Source organism: Schistocerca piceifrons, chromosome 4 (genome assembly GCF_021461385.2).
Source record: "Schistocerca piceifrons isolate TAMUIC-IGC-003096 chromosome 4, iqSchPice1.1, whole genome shotgun sequence".
Lineage (NCBI taxonomy): Eukaryota > Metazoa > Arthropoda > Insecta > Orthoptera > Acrididae > Schistocerca > Schistocerca piceifrons.
The window spans coordinates 595,883,221-595,896,635 of NC_060141.1; the positions used below are offsets into that span (position 1 = coordinate 595,883,221).

Sequence of the window (13,415 nt, forward strand, 5' to 3'; positions counted from 1 at the left end):
CATAGATGTTAAGTCCCATAGTGCTCAGAGCCATTTCTTACGAAGTAATGAGTGTTATTGATAGGGAATATCTAACTGACTCCACATTTTTAATTTCCAGAAGGCGTTTGACACTGTTCCTCACAAACGACTTCTAATCAATTTGCGTGCCTGTAGAATATTGTCACAGTATTGCGACTGGTTTAGTGATTTCCTGTCAGATAATCACAGTTCATAGTAATTGACGGAAAGTCCTCGAGCAAAGCAAAAATAACACGCGGTTTCCACGGAACTGTTACAGACACTCTGCTGCTCCGGATCTACATAAAAGATTTAGGGGTCAATCTAAGCATCCCTCTTACAGTGCTTGCAGATGGTGCTCTCATTTATCGTCTTTTAAAGTCAACAGGCTGTTAAAACCTATTGAAAAATGGTTTAGACAAGATATCTGTGTGGTTGAAAAGTGGCAATTCACTCTAAATAACTAAAAGTGTGAAGTCATCCATCGGACTACAAAAAGAAGTTCGCTAAATTTCGGTTACGTGATAAACCACACATATCTAAAGGCTGTAAATCCATATAAATACTTAGGGATTGTACTTACGAATAACTTAAATGGGAAAGATCACACAGATAACGTTGTAAAAAAGCCTGCCAAAGACTGCCATTTATTAGCAGAAGTCCGCCTCTGTAGCGCAGTAGTACTGTTACCGCCTACTACGCAAAGGATCCCGGGTTTGACTCCCGGCAGCGGACTGGGTGTTGTGTGTCCTTCATCATTTTCAGCATCATTGACACGCAAGTCGCCGAAGTGGCGTCAACTGAAAGGACTTGCAATACGGCGCCCGAACCCCGAAGGGGATATCCCGGCCAATAAATGCCATACGATCATTTCATTTCATTAACAGAACACTTAGAAAATCCAACAGGTCTGCTAAAGAGACTGGTTACACTAAATTTGTTTGCCCTCTTTTGCAGAGGGTCTGTGCTGTATAGAATCTGCACCGAATAGAACTAACGGAGGACATCGAAAAAGTTCAGAGAAGGACATTTCGTTTTGTACTATCACGAAATAAGGAGAGAGTGCCACAGATATGATATACTAATTGATGTATCAATCGTTACTTTGTGGCAGGGTCTTCTCGTGAAATTTCAGTCACCAACTTACTCCTCACAGTGCAAAAATATTTTGTTAGTTCCTACTTATGTAGGGGGAGAAGTGGTCCTCAGAGTAAAATAAGAAAAATCAGAACTCGTACGGAAGTATTTAAGTGTTCGCGCTGTTCGAGAGTAGAACGGTTTAGAAGTAGCTTGAAGACGGTTCGATGAATCATCTGCCAGGATCTTAATTGCAGAGTAATCAAGAAGATGAAGATTTCAAGCATTCCTTTCTTTTTCTTTGGTAGTGACCAGTCTTTCGATTTGTACGGTGTTGTCCTTTATATGTTCCTATTTTAAGGAAGGAATGCTAAACGTACCGTCATTGATGAGGTCACTAGAGCGGACCGCCAGCTTGGATTGGGAACGAATGTCTTAAATATGTTCAAAATATGACGGGATGCCTACTTGATAATACTTTCACTTGAGAGGAGCATACCACAGAGTTGATGAATCGAATAAAATAAATGTCTATTTGCAATGCTTATGTTGTCAGATGTAAGTGATATGTTATTTAAGAAACTGGTGTACTTCGCGTACTTTCATTTCGCAGTCTCATACTGGAAATTTTTTGGGGTAACTCAGCAAGGTAAGCTAAAATCTTCCGAGTGTAAAAGCATGTAATAGGCCTTACTGAACTCAAGAACTTCCTCCAGAGGTTTAATGGATGCTGACTACTGTTTCCAGGTATATTTATTTTTTAATCAAATTTGTCATATATAATATGTATTTTTTTGAAACCACCATCTCAGTTCATGGAATCAATGCTAGAAATAAGAATGTTCATCACAAATTTTTAAAGTCTTTGGCCAGAAGTCCCTCCATTACGTAGAAACTCACAGTTTCAATAACTTGACAGCCGCCACATAGAGTATACCTATTAATAAAGTTCAGGGAGCCTGAAGTATTTTTTGGCGGCCAATTTTTTCTACTCTACTGACGAATTTATTAGTAAGAACAGCTGATGTATGTATTGTTAATGATACCATATAACGTAAGCGTCATCTAAAGTCTGTTTCTGCACATCTTCACGGCAGTAATGTGTGCAATCCAGAATGAGATTTTCACTCTGCAGCGGAGTGTGCGCTGATATGAAACTTCCTGGCAGATTATAACTGTGTGCCCGACCGCGACTCGAACTCGGGACCTTTGCCTTTCGCGGGCAAGTGCTCTACCAACTGAGCTACCGAAGCACGACTCACGCTCGGTACTCACAGCTTTACTTCTGCCAGTACCTCGTCTCCTACCTTCCAAACTTTACAGAAGCTCTCCTGCGAACCTGCAGAACTAGAACTGGTAGAGCACTTGCCCGCGAAAGGCAAAGGTCCCGAGTTCGAGTCTCGGTCGGGCACACAGTTTTAATCTGCCAGGAAGTTTAATGTGTGCAATTTAATGAAGTCTTCTAAACTGATATTCTGTTTGATGATGCGTGTTTAGAGCACATGCACCTCCGAGAATTTTGTGACTAGTTATTTGTTAGTTGTTAAAGAAAATATGTTTAAGGTTATTCGACGTATTCCACATGCATGCTGAGCATTTCACTAAGGATTCGGGAGGGGACACTAACATAACTCTTTTTATGTATTAATCAGACTTGTTTTATGACATGCCCTGCATCCTTGTGGATCTCCTCACTATGAATTTCTGGAACAAAAAGTGCATATAATTTCGTCTAGGAAAGAAAACTGGCTATACTTTTTCACGAGAAAATCTTGACATTTGCAGTAAGTGAATCTGGATGACTTGATAGAAATTTGAAAATCCGCCCGCATGGATGGGAGTTCTGTCCCTTACCACTGTACATAATGATTCTGTCTTTTCATGTTTTGCACTACACCTATGTTCTCTAAGCAATTACTGCAACGAACAGTATAAACAGTTTGGTACATTCTAGCCTTCTTCTTCCAGTACTTATTTTCTTTCTACATTTCCCTTCAGTTTCAAGTTAGCTATTCTTTAATGCTACAGCAATAACTTCCTGTCCTACTTTTCTCATCTATTGCTTTTGTCACTTCTACACTTCATGCTCTACCTCTACATTAAATTTTAACACTATTCGGAACCACCACATTTTAATAGTCCTTAGGTTCTTTTCTTCTGGATTTTCAACAGCCTTCGTTTCACTTACGCTCAGTTCCAAGTTCCACAAGCACTCACTTTCAGGATTCTTGTTCATTTACATATCAATACCTGATACCAGAGGATCTCTTTCTATGATGAACGCTTCCTTACCCTCATCCAGCCTACTTCTGATATCTTCTTTGCTTCAGCGATCCCCTGTAATCTTTCATAACAGAATTCTTTCAAACATCTGCTAGTATATCGTTTCAGATTCAGCGTTATTTTCCTTTCTACGATTCTTCATTACCTATATTCTGTGCTAGATATGCAGCCCAAGGCACGAACACTTCGCCTTTTGCTTTTCGTTGTGAAAGCATTGTTAGCATTTATTTATTTTGCTACTTCGCCAGATTTCAGTTGGTGCTTGCGCTGTTACGAGCGTCGATGGTCGAACCCGGGACTCCAAATAGCCGATCTCAAGCCGGGACCTACTTCGCCATATTTCGCCAGGAGGCCAAGCAAGTTCAATAGCGCCAAGGGGAAGTACAGAGCGATAAAGCGGTATTCGGAAGTATTCCTTTATTCAGCTAGTTTACAGAAATGTAATGTTGGTGCACCACCCACACGCTGTTCTGCGAGTCCGGCCATTTCAGCACTCCTTGACTGCCGACACCGTTGCTGCGGTCATCAAGGCGATGGAAGTCAGCTGCGCTTGCCCGGCCGCCGCCTGCCGAGGCGTAGCAACTGTTGCCGCTCTACTGTCCACGATTCTGGAGACTGTTACAATCCCTCGTCCCCGCCGCTCTCCTCCCCATTTGGCCCGCTCTCTCTGACCATGGAACTAAGTTGGTTGTACTGGTCACCTATGGCCTTGGCCGCTGCTGCTCCGAGGACAGGACTGGACTCGAACCCGCGCCCTCCTTAATGCTGTGCAGTGCTTGCTGGATGCCAACACCTGCGCCATCCCTAACGCTGTTTAAGTGCTGCTGCGCCTCCTCCATCTTACGCCTCGCCCTGACCCTGGTACGCCAGGTTGAAAGTGAACGTGGCCCGTCCTGGACACACTGCAGACCGCTGTCACGGCCCTCCTTCAGGAAGACCGTGCAGTCTCCAAGTACCCGGGTGCTGTTCCGTCCCGCCCCAGTGTTGTGTCGCTGGAGGCAGAATGCAGCCGGAACAAAGGCATAGAAACCGAGAACAGGTTGATACAGAATATTTACAACATCGCTGCCAGATTGGCCCCTATAAGCGTAGACCAGCACAGGTCCGACCCGACTCTCGACTGACCTGGCACACACCTCAAGCTAAAAGTGCCTATTTATTACTTTTCCCCCTGCTTCTGACGTAGTGTCAGAGAGAGACAGAGACTATGACAGGGTTAAATTCCCATACATCGGCCACTTACACATCGCCACACCAAACTCTGGCCTACTACCTTGCCTCAAAATTGCAATAACTTAAAGCAACGCTGCAGTTCCCTGCCTCGCTGTTGTTCAACTCCAAACAAATCATACGTGAATTATGCCTCTGCAACTCTGCGCCATGTTTACCCTGCCTAATCTACTGGCTGCCGACTATTACCACACACTGTCAACGGCCCCAGACTTCATCGCCCATCCGCGCCTTTACTGAATTTTAACAAAATTCCCCTTCCTATGACTATGACTAACGCTAGTACAGCACACCTCCCTCCTTACAACAAGATTCGTCCCGAATCGAAATATAACAGCCGTGGCCGGTGGCTGGTTACACATACCTTGTTCACAAACCTTATATGCTACAGACTAAAACTAACGAGTAACTAAAAACATTAACGCTACCCCCATACACTGTTTACACTGGTCACCCACACCATAGGCAACTGATTGGTTGGGACCACCTCTACTGGTGCACGTTTCCACACTCTTCACAAAGCTACACTCAAGGAAAATAGAAAAACCACACACCCTGTGGCTGAAACGCTCACAGTCATTACTCCGTCGGTGCGATGCAGTTGTAACGTTAGAACGTGTTCCAATACTTTATTAACCGTGATAGAGATCCTTCCTGTGCATTAGTAAAGGAATGCAACGTTTCCTAAAACTCTGGATTTAACGTGGAGTTTAAATATGTCAGATTTTGCGTTGGTAATATCTCCAGAACCCCTTCCGGATAAAACAACATTCCCTGTGACAAAGTTAAAGCTATTTCACCCGTACCTGATGCTAGAAGACGGAAATCCTTCCCCACAATTTCACAAACCGTACCTGCAGTAGCAACCTCCTTATTTTGTCCGCTCTCTGATTCGTATAAGTGATCATCACCCATATCTGCGTAAGTACCGAATATAACCAATGCCTCCCTACCTTCTGGAAGTAATAATGTGTCGATAACACCTCTTTCTCACAATATGAGCCATTCGTAATCCCAAGGAACAATCCAACTTCGCATGTACTACTATCCGAAAAAACTTGTCGATTAGGGCAAATCATCACTCGTCCCTGCGAAGAAAAGGAACGAAATATGTGTGTACCACCTCTCTTCCAGTACAAGTTACTATAACGTCATTCGACATCCTCAAAAATTCCCGATAGTTCACTCTGTCCCTATCTATTTCCCTGACAAAAAAAAAATAGTCTAGCCCATACAATGACAAAACTAAAACAACAAACAAGAAAAACCCAACTATTATCTGAGCCACCAAAACACAAAAAAGTCGCAAATTATCCCTTGATACAAGAAACAAAAATGTAAACATGCTATACAATATTAAACATATAATAATTTACTCCCTCCATGACCGTAACGCATACGGAATGTTATGCGTCCACTCTTGTCCCTCCGCTGCATCCTTCTTCTTCCGTTTGCTTTGCGTGGCCTCTGCAATTGGGTCACTTCCTTGTAATTGAGGTAATCCGTCCCCCACTCCTTTAAAAGGCTTTACTCTACTTACGTGGTTAACGGATGTTTTTGTTGACAGCTGCACTTTAAAATTTACAGGCGAAGTCATCTTGACGACCTGGTATGGTCCATGGTACTTCGTCAAGAATTTTTTCACCTTTTCCTTAGGTATATAAGGGTTCGTGATATGTGCCCATTGACCTACCCTGTACTGTGGTAAAGGTCCCAACCACTTATTCTGTTCTTCCTGCCTTTCCAACGCTTTCGTATTAACCTTCTGTACCCTCTTCCAGACTTCCCATATTGTCCATGCAAATTTTCTCACTGAATCCCCTTTACCTTCCGATTTCGGGCATTGAACGTCAAACAGTGATGGCATCATTTAGAACATTGCCAGTGAGCTCAGAATTTGGATTTTTTAGCAAAATTCATAATGTATACACTACCATCTTTGGCCAGTCGCCAGTTAATTGCAGTGTCCAAGTGAGACTACAATATAACATATGATTTATGACAAAACGAGAATATATGGAACACAAAGAAAAAAAATGAAGTAGATCCTCCAATCCGTATGGTGACATACCTATTACTGTTGGCAGTAACAGGTTATTGGTTGGTTGGTTGGGGGAAGGGACCAAACAGCGAGAAAATCGGTCCCAAGATCGAAGGTGACAGAAATCAAGGGACAAACAACAAAAACAGCACAATCCATCAAAGGAAAAGGCCAATGGGCAAACAAAGAAGTACAAGGACCTCCAGGGCGGCAGGAAGAGGAAAGGACAGGATGGAGAAGGGGACATGAAGATATCGCTGAACTAACGGTGAAGTAACCAGATCAGCTGCTTAGTGACTACCGCCAGTAAACTGATACAGCGTAAGAATGAATGTTTCTAAACCCAGAAAGCTATTTTGCTGATCGTATGCCCTCTCTTACGGAGCAGATGACTGGATTATAGGCAACACGCAGGGATACATGTGCTACAGTGTGTCTATGCCCTGATGCTTCTCAGGGGCATAACCATAACAAAGGGATGCCTAGCATTGCGAGCACGCATCAACGAAGACTTTGCCTGTAACGTAAGTTGTTCACTCCAGATGCATTTTTTAAGTTTCTATTCCACAGTCCGGTGGTCTTTCCGTTGGTCTTGTTTGGTGAATTAGGCTACAGTCTATTACTTCCTTTGACTATTTGGCATCTTTTCTTCGAACGACATGACTGGCGCACTGTCATTTCAAGGTACGTCACTGACCTTTGTTGTCTTTCTAACATGAACTGCTTTCTGTCTTCCTTTGTGCAGCCCAACATTGATCTTTCCATTTCTTTTTGAGCTGCTATTAGTTTTCTGACAATAAGTTCGCATATCCGGTAGTTTACATTGGTCAAATACTCGGCCGATATCGTAGATTTTGAAAAAGGAGTGTATTTCCATAAGCTTGCCAGGGTAGTTTAACATGTCGAAATATTTCCATTTTTAGGTGTCTTATCACATTTAGTAGTTGACCCATACAGCTGTATTATTCTATGACCATTTGAAGCTGCGTTCTTTCCTTCTGGCGTCCACAATTCATCATGATTTTGTTTTATCACGATTCATTTTTCGGCCAACTTCAGAACAGACTGAAGCAAGTTCACTAACGGTGAGGTAAGCAAATGAGCTGCATGGTACCTACCCCGGTAAACTGATACACCGTAAGAAGTTCTTCTATACTATTTACAAACAGTGCTATATCATTAGTGAACCTCAGGTAATTTAATCTGTTTCCCACATTTGGATTCTCTTTGTTTCCTTATCTAATTTAGACATTGCATTTTTGAAGACTGCTGAAAATAATTTCGGTGATGTAGGGTCTCCTTGTTTTACATTATTTTCCATGGGAAAATTTAGACTTTGCAGAATTGAAGACTGCTGAAAATAGTTTTGGAAATATACGGTCACCTTCTTTTACATTATTTTCGATGAGAAAACCATTGGTTTCTTCAAATACATTCACAAACACTGTGGAGGATTTGTATATGTTGTATAAAACTTTAATATTGGTGTGATCTGTTCCTGCACTGTTAGAGCCTCAAACACAATTCTGCGACTGATCACATCGAATGCCTTTCCTAAATCGATGAAGGCGAGCAAATAGGTAATGGTGGCCATTTGTTCTACAAATTGTTTTGCGTAGAATCAGGATGTGATCGATTGTACTAACTTCTGCGCGGAGCCCAGATTGCTCAGTGGGTTGGGGCAGTGCAGTGCTCAGTCGGGTAGCCGTATTCTAGTAAAACCTTTGTACAATATAGACAGGAGGCAGATAGCACGATAGTTTTTTTTATATCTTTAGTGGTACCTCTCTTGTGTATTACGATTATATTGGCTTTATTCCAATTTCTTGATAATTTTGCACTTTGCAAACACTCCGAAAATATTTTAAACAATGTGTGTGAATTCCTAAGGGACCAAACTGCTAAGACCATCGAGCCCTAGACTTACACACTACTTACACTAACTTATGCTGAGAACAACACACACATCCACGCCCGAGGGAGGACTCGAACCTCCGGCGAGAGGGGTGAAAATACGTAATGTGATCAAAAATATCCGGACATCCCCAAAAACATACTTTTTCATATTAGGTGCATTGTGCTGCTACCTACTGCTAGGTTCTCCATATCAGCGACATCAGTCGTCATTAGACATCATGAGAGCAGAATGGGACTCTCGGACTTCAAACGTGGTCAGGTGATTGCTCATACGTCTGTAATCGAGATTTCCACATTCCTAAACATCCGTAGGTCCACTGTTACCTATATGATAGTGAAGTGGAAAAGTCATGGGTCACGTACAACACAAAAGTGTACAGGCCAACCTCGTCTGTTGACTGACAGGGGTTGCCGACATTTGAAGACGATCGTAATGTTTAAAATATCTATCCAGACCATCACACAGCAATTCCAAACTGCATCAGGGTCCACTGCAAGTACTGTGACAGTTAGGTGGGGGGTGAGAAAATTGGGATTTCATGGTCGAGCGGCTGCTCGTAAGCCACACATCAAGCTAGTAAATGCCAAACGAGACCTCGTTTGGTGTAAAGAGCGTAAACACTGAAAGGTTGAACAGTGGAAAATCGTTGTGTGGAGTGACGAATCACGGTACACAATGTGGCTATCCGATCGCAGGGTGTAGGTATGTGAACGCCATCCGCCAACGTGTGTAGTGCCAACAGTAAAATTCGGAGGCGGTGGTGTTATGGTGTAGTCCTATTTTTCCCGGAGGTGGCTTGCACCCCTCGTTGTTTTGTGTGGCACTATCACAGCACAAGCCTAGATTGATGTTATAAGCAACTTCTTGCTTCCCACTGTTGAGGAGCAATTCGAGGAGGCGATTGCATCTTTCAACGATCGAGCATCCGTTCATAATGCACGGCCTGTGGCGGAGCGCTCACACGACAATAACATCCCTGTAAAGGACCGCTCTGCACAGAGTCCTGACCTGAATCCTATAGAGTACCTTTGGGATGTTTTGGAACGCCGACTTCATGCCAGTCCTCACCGACTGACATCGATACCTCTCAGCACAGAACTCCGTGAAGAATGGACTGCCATTCCCTAAGAAACCTTCCAGCATCTGATTGAACGTATGCCTGCGAGAGTGGAAGCTGTCATCAAGGCTAAGGGTAGGCCAACACCGTATTGAATTCCAACATTACCGATGGAGGGAGTTAGGTACTTGTAAATTATTTTCAGCCAAGTGTCCGGATACTTTTGACCACAGAGTGTATTTCAGCTAAATGCTTTATAGATTCGTCATCCATCTCCTTTAAAATATCGACTGACAGGACATCGCTACCGGGAGCGGTTCCTTTTTTCATCCTGTCTATAGCATGTTTGACTCCTGAGGGGAACATTTCTGGGATTCGGGAAACAGAGGCATCCATTTCGTTTAGGATTAAGATATCATTATTGACTTTACTGTAAAGATTACCATAAAAATTCTCAGTATATTCGAGTACGTCTTTGTTATCTGTAAATCGTCCTTGTTCTGTGCCTAACAATATTTCTGTCTTTCATCTCCTTTATTCAGTTCAAATCTTGCTCTTATTAACCGATGATTACTGTTTGTATTCAATCCGTTCAGCACAGAGAACTACTGGTAAAAATTAAGTCTACTTCATTTTTCACTTTAAAGTTAGGTCCCTTCCAAGTCCTTTTGCAACTAGGATGATTGTTGAAGAAAGTATTCATAGTTGGTGTTTTCATGTTTTCTGCAAGCTGAACCAGCCTCTCACCTGTGTCATTTCCTTCGTATATTCTTTGTTTGCCAATAACTGACTCACTTTCGTTGTACGTCCCAACTTTGGCATTCAAGTCACCAATTTTAAATTTATAAAAGCAATCTCAGTGTATTTCACAGGTTTCTTTCAACTTCTCATAGAACGGTTCTGTCCCCCAAATCCGAACGACTAAAAGTAGGTGTATGTGCTTCAGTTATTTGGATCTTATATCTTTCTGGTATTTTGAGGACCAAACATGCATCTTCTGCTTGAAGTCCCTTGTAGTACTGTCTGTATGCTTGAAACAAATGTTCATCGCAGATAGTGTAATGCGTAACCAGAGAAACTATATCGGAATAAAATAATGTAAATTTTCAAGATTGAGGTACGTCAAAGTAGAAACAAATACACCTATTGTATAGCCCACAACTTTTACGTTTTTCGACAAGTGATCGACCGCGAAGGGGAGAGTGTCTTGTAGTTTTCTTTTTAAAGTTGTTTACGTGCAAGAGATCATCAGGTGAACTGAGGATACAGCCACTGTTTAAAAAATAAGTGTCAAGCAGCACTGAAAAAGTTTATCATCATTTGTTACTTGCTGAAACGTATGTTAGGATCTGATACGAACTCAAGTGAACAATGTGTCATTCACTCTATATTTGTTGGTGAAGGCTGTCTCTGGAACCCCTATTCTCACGTCCAACATGAGAGGAAGCGCAGATGAACTCAAAGTAAAGTGTACAACTGCGAAGTTTGGGAATCATCTGCTCAGTCCGCTGATGTTAAGCTAGGCTAGTTTCTATGTGTGTATTATTATGTAGCATCTGAATGTAGTGGCACTTAGCTTAAGCTTCAACATACAACGTGGTTCCGTGAATGCATTAATAATTTTCTATAATTCTTCCTCTTTTAGTGTATGTCATTGTCATTAATATTATGCTGCTCCATGGCCGATGTTCATGCTAGTTTTGATTTGGTGTACAGCCTATTAAGGTTTAAAATAAGTTTCCCATATATGCAGTATGTCACCTTCATTCCTGTCGGAATTTGAACTTCAACTAGCTGCAAAATAAAACCCTCACTGGTAAACGCTATGACAGTCTTTTGAGAGCCAACGCTATTCCAACTCTTCAACAACGTGGATGGGTGGCTACGGTCATTTTTATGCAAGATAGCAGTCCTCATGCATTGCACAGCCACTGAAGCGGCTGCTGCAGAAACATTTCGCGTATTTTAGAATTATCAACCGTCATTTCCCTACAGGCAACGGCCTTGCCGCAGTGGATACACCGGTTCCCGTCAGATCACCGAAGTTAAGCACTGTCGGGCGTGGCCCGCACTTGGATGGGTGACCATCCGGGCCACCATGTGCTGTTTCAATTTTTCGGGGTGCACTCAGCCTCGTGATTCCAACTGAGAAGCTCCTCGACCGAATAGTAGCGGCTCCGGTCAAAGAAAACCATCGTAACGACCGGGAGAGCGGTGTGCTGACCACACGCCCCTCCTATCCGCATCCTCAAATGAGGATGACACGGCGGTCGGATGGTACCGATGGGTCACTTGTGGCCTGCTGACGGAGTGCAATTTTCCTACAGCCTCGCCGCCCAGATTACCTGATTTTAACCCTTGTGACCTATGGCTGTGGAGTTACCTCAAATATGTTGTGTTCTGTGCTCCAATCACGAATGTAGCTGAACTGAAGGCACGCATTGCGTAACGCGCTCTGAACGTTACCGCCGAGGTATTCCGATTTGTGCTGTTTCTCGATTTCAGCTTGCAGAAAACTGTGGACAGAATATTGAACATATCTTGCATCACTCTGACGACAATTAGAAACCGATGTTATTTTGCGTTTTGAGCGGTTCTTGGCCTAAGGACAATTACAAACCGATTCTTCCTATATGATGTGGTACGCCGTTGCCGTGGTAAATGGGGTTACCTAACAGTATCACCAATGTTGACATCCCAACTTGTGCAGCCATGCACACTGTACGGTCTTCACGAGAACAGCATGATGAGCAAGCAAGTTGTCATCCATCAAGACGAAATTGTCACCTAAATTTGACTATTGGCTGTAGAATTTCGCCCGTGTAACACAGAGCAGAGAGGTTGTGCGCAACAACTACGAGAGGTGTATGTTGGCCCCATGAACCGCCACCCCAAAACGTACACTATCATCACATTCTTGTGGATATGGGACACAGTGTTGAAGGCGTTCATTATTACCGGGTTTACTCCAAACAAGTTTTCTGTGATAAGAGAGTACAGACAGATCCGAGTTTCGTCCGCAAACAACACCAGACACCGATCTGGGGTTGCCGTTCCGCATGATCTGTGGCCTATCTGTAACGGAGTCCGTTGTGTTTGGCGTAACATTGTGCTCACCACGGCACGGTCATCGAAAATGGAGATTCGCATCATGCAATCGTATACTAAAATTGTGACGTGATACACGGCGTTCTGTAACCTCTTCGAACGTCGGATTCAGTCCTGGAGCAGAGAGGGTATGTTCTTCTGACTCAGTGTATCGATAATCCTGTGAGCGTGACAAACGTGGATGGCCTGTGCGGTGTAAATCCGCAACACTATATGTCAATTGGAGCCGATTCCATGTCCCTACCGCATCATTATGACTCTGGTGCACACGTCGAGCAATTTCCATGGTTGAAAAGCCTTCTGACAGTGCGGATCTGATCATAAGTCGCGTTTGTCCTCAGTGGCCTGATGAATGATCATTTCACCTGCTGCTGCTTTGCTTTCAACTGACATGCTGCAGATCATTAGAATGCGGAATTTTTTCCCTTATACAGCGTTCGTGGTAACTGTGTATGTGTTTACGAAGAACAACATGGGTGATCTTATGATTGGTACAGGAACAGTCACAATAGCAGCATACCTGCACGACATACCAAGGTTCATGCAAAAGTTTTGATGATGTGTGTATATTAAAAGTTATCCACATCTGGAGAAGAGCCTTCACTACGTAATTGCTGCCACTGACTACTACATCGCTCCAGTATCTTCTACTCAAATACGACTGCACCATTTCAGACAATTAGAATTGTAAAGGACTTGCC

General features: G+C 43.0%; 1 pseudogene; it reads left to right on the forward strand.

The window, feature by feature from the left end:
• The first annotated feature begins 11,600 nt into the window (after nt 1-11,600).
• LOC124796648 lies at nt 11,601-11,718 on the forward strand (annotated as a pseudogene).
• The last annotated feature ends 1,697 nt before the right edge of the window (nt 11,719-13,415 follow it).